Here is a 5,000-nt window from a genome sequence, read left to right as displayed (position 1 = left end):
GATATCGGAAGGTTAAGATATGATTCTTAAATAGGGTGGTAGAGTAAATTACAGGAGAGTTAAGTGGAGATAAACCCAAATTAAAATTGAAAACCAAAGCGAAACAAAAACAACAACAAAAATTTAATGAAAATAAAACAGAGAAAAGTAAAGGAATGAATGTATGAAAATTAATTAAAAATAAAAATAAAAGGGATATCAAATAGATGGAGAGAAAAAGAATCTTCTAAACTTGATGCAATTAATAAAATTGACAATTACCATTTAAATTAAACATACATTACCTCTAAACTATTGGACTTAGAATGTGTGCGAATGGTATCATATCCATTTGTTCGCATGATTAATTATCGGGGTAATTATCTTGTTCTTTTTGTTTTGTAGTTGTCAAATTTACATTGACGTATCTTTACCATCATACATATATATATAATAATAATAATAATAATAATTATTATTATTATTATTATTATTATTATTATTATTATTATATTATTATTATGTTAGAAAGTATATCTAAACTTACTGGGAAAAATTAGATTTAGGATTAAATCAAATTTCACAGTATAAATTAGTTATTTTATAAAAAAAATAAAATTAAAATTTTTATAATTTAAATTTTAAATTTTTATTTTATATATATATTATATATTATATTAGTTATATTTGTTTTTTATGTTTTGGCTTATATCTATCATTGTTTGAGTTGCCTAATAGTGGTTTTATCTCTAATTTAATTTTTCTATTATATATATATATATAGAATATATATAGATAGATAGATAGATAGATAGATAGATAGAGATAAGATAGATAGATAGATAGATAGATATATATCTAGATAGATATATTAGATAGATAGATAGGATAGATAGATATATAGATAGATAGATAGATAGATAGATATAGATAGATAGATATATAGCGGTAAAACTACGTCAATGTAAATTTCACAAGTATAAAATAAATGAACACGTAACCGATAACGTGAAAACCTAACGGTCCAATTTTTTCGATGAAGTCTACATAAATTCAACTCCTATAAAATAGGCAACACAGAAGCCAAGTTTATTTCCCATCCTGATCACGTGTCTGTGAGGGTCTAGACACGCAGACTGGGAATCAATGAACTTTATTGCTTGAAACAAAACTTTATTGAAACGCGTTCAAATCCTGTCGAGGTTAAGTTTACCTGTCTTCCTTTGAGAGACGATAAAAATCTATCAGTCCGGGGTGGTAAAGTGGCAGAAAGCAAAATCAGATGCCTTGAGGGATTTCTTCCGATTCTTTGCGTTGTGAGTTCAAATCTTGATATGACCTACATGGGTCATCGGCTCAATCTATCGTCTATTTCTTTTTTTTTTTAACATCTAGCACTTTAGGTGCCTTTGGCAGATTTCGTTCAGTGTCTGGTTTGAGGATACATTTCCCCTACTTTCCTTTAGTTTCGGAGCCTTGTAAAGTGTCATGAGCACTGCCTTCCCTCTTGATTAAAATATAAGGAAGGTACTTAACTCCCAAATAGGTCAATCCATTAAATTGATAGCAGGAGTAGGTATAACTTGCTAGTGTAGGCAGTGGGGGTACTATGTAATTGACGAGCTATGTTGATTTTGAGCCCTACTGTGAGTATAACTAAATATATTCTGAGTATAACTATTTGTACTTATGCGTTGAAAAGAAGTTCTACAGTTAGCACAGTTACTACCAAGCTAACTTAGATATATTACAATACTATGAGTGAAGTAATTAGAGAGCGTATTTATGGTTGATTGATCTGCCAAAAATAGCAGGTAAATTCCTTCAAATCTCACACACACACACACACACAATCTTGAAATAATGTAATTCAGGATATGCAATATCGGTAAAAAGATAGGATGGCCATGGCCAGAACGCTTTTGCAGTCATACATTTACTCAGTCAGGGCTAACCTGTGATTAATCAACAACAACAACTCTATGACTAATGAATGGAGAATATGAAATATAAAATGCTGAGCAACGAAACAGAATGAAATTTTAAAACCAATGAGATTTTTTACTTCTTCCTGATCTTATTTATTTGACTTAGTATAACCTTGACCCTGGGAAAATACACTTATGCTAATTGATGCTAATTAATGCTAATTTTGACAATGACCGAGTTGACCTAAAAGTAAAACGATGGATTCAATCGACTTCTGTTATTTCTCAAGATAAAATAAGAGGCAGTAATAAGCTGGATTAAACGGTGATTCTCACATAACATATTGGGTCGTGGGGTAAGTATCCTTCTACGAATTATACCCATGGGAGCAAGGGAAATGAAGCTAGCTGATATGTGTGTTTCTTAGAAAGAAGAAAAGAATTACCATACATCAAATATATTCATTTCGCTACTAAATTGCCTGTCGTTTAGTTCTGAGTTCACACTGAAGCAATAGTGATTCAGCTGTAAATAGAGCCTTGTTAATAGAGGTTTCTGTCCTGATCTCCCCGATCTACACTGGTTAGCCCAACTAGATGACATAGAACTTAATGCCACCAGCTAGCGAAACACTCATTCAGTTTTACAGTGCCGCCACTGATTACAGCAGTCAGCTATAATCTTACCCCAAATGGGAATAAATTATTATGAGATAAGGGAGCCTTATGCAGTCGCCCGTTCTGCAACAAATAGCCACTAAATCTCCATCAAATGTCACACTCTGGTCTCAACAAAGGAAGGGCATGATGGACAATGTGAATATATAAAATGCTATACAAAAACACATTTTTGATCAAAGGTCTGCTCGATCAGGAATTGCCTGCTGTTGCTAAGCAATCACAATACTCACATTAGTAATAAAAGTATGATGAATTAAAGAAGAAAATATTAAATGACATTCAGATCACACATACACTGTGAGTTCATTTATACATATGTATATATGCTACTAGTACTAGTGGATTTAGACAGGTTCTTATAACAAGCCTTGTTTCTCCAAACAATCTTCAGGCTGGAGTCACAAAGCATGCTATAAAAACATGCCCAATCTGCAATTACTGGGAACAGTAATTGTCTGAATTCAACGTCTAATTTCGCGAAAGGAGCTCATAATGCACAGGATATTCCATTCCTACAAGATCCATAGCATCTCGTCTTCTTCAGATATTGACAGCTTTTTGAAATGATCGAAGATAGTCGATGTCGTTTTCTCCAAGACATTTTTCGCTTCACATTATTTTAAACAATATATTTTCATCACCTGTGGTCGTAGTTTTCAAAAACGAACCCTTTTTGTTACGTTTGAGCAAAGAATCGCAGATCGAAATGCAATCCATTCAGATTTTTTCCGTTAAAATATGCACCCAAATATTATAGCGATTCACGTATCCAATTGTTTTTAAATGCTTTCTAATGCTTATACGAGTTATGTGGAGTATCTCTACGATATCGCTTGTCATGTGACTTGGATTATTTTTAATTAACGTTTCGATACAGAGATCATCAACGACTGTATACCTACGGGAATGTTCGCGATCTTCTAGATCAAAATTTTCACCCCTAATCCTAACAAAGCACTTACGGACAGTCCTCTTAGTTGTGGTACCATCTTCAAAACCTGCACGTACCTTTTTTTTTCTTTTTCAGCTTGTGTAGCGTTTTTTCTTTTCATTCCTAGAAATAAAAGAGCAACACATGACGAAAATGTATCATGTTTTCCTACATGTTCACATTTAACTTAAAAGTAGTAGAAATAAACCATTCACACAGTAATCGTACAAAAAGCTGTGTTGAAATGTCAATCTTTGTGTGTGTGTGCTGAAAAACGGTACGGACTTTTATCAATATAATTAAACATTGCCAGTTATTGAATCGCTTATATTTTCTCAGGTTTTTAATCTGCTGTGGTAAAGTCTTTACATGTGAGCTTTATCAAGTGTTCGTGGATGCAATATAAAGGGTTTTCTATTTAGAAGGAGCATCTTAAAATCTGTCACGGAAACAAATATACGAGGGGGTGTTGTATAGTTCCTGGCTTTAAGGGTATCGCGAAAGGATTGGCTGGAGTTCTAACCTTCCGAGTTCTTTTACAGGGCTTAGAAAAACTGAATCACCGCTGCAATAAGTATATGAATCTCAGAAGGGAATATGTTGATTAAAATCATGATTTACTGATCCTCATCCTGTATTTTCTTTTATCCAAAGCCAGGAACGTTTTAGCACCCCACTCTTCTGTGAGAATTTGTCGTTATATGACTGTATATGTATGTATGGATGGATGGATGGATGATGGATGGATGGATGGATGGATGGATGGGTGTGTGTGTATGGGTGTATGTATGTATTAACCAATAAGCTAAAATATGATTATGCTACAACTATTACAACGCACTATCGACGATATTAGATGATTGATAAGAAGTTATATTATTAGCTGATATTTTAATTAGAAAACGGCGCAGACCCCATATTTAAGTAATTAAAGATTTAAGTAATTGAGGTTCTATATTACGAAAGTTTCTTTCAACATCAGAAATAATTACATTGGGATTAAACGTAAAGATACAGCTTACATATTAAGGATTCACTAACACACAATTAAGTATCTACGGTGTCGCTTGAGCTGCTGGAGTGAGTGATGTATCGCTCACAAATCAGCCTATAATCACATAGTACCGTCTTAAAATGTATGACACATTGACACGTCATATAATGCATTCGTTGATAAATTATAACTGAAAAGTAACCCTGTTATCACGACTGGAATTCCACTAATCATAGGCTAACCGTATCAGTGTTTATCTAGGGGAAAAAAAGCAAACATCAACAATAAGAATTTCTTACACACTGAAGATGACACTTTTTACGAGATGTTACAGAAGTGAAGGGGCGGTATTCAATATATAAGGAAGGGCGTCATCTCTCTTACCTCCAGTCGTCTACCCTTTTCCACGTATGCCAGGTACATTCACGCAAGCAGGAAACACTTACACACGAGCTTAACACACACACATAACACAAACATACATATA

The sequence above is a fragment of the Octopus sinensis genome, linkage group LG10 (assembly GCF_006345805.1).
Source record: "Octopus sinensis linkage group LG10, ASM634580v1, whole genome shotgun sequence".
Lineage (NCBI taxonomy): Eukaryota > Metazoa > Mollusca > Cephalopoda > Octopoda > Octopodidae > Octopus > Octopus sinensis.
Note: the sequence above shows the minus strand (reverse complement) of the source record.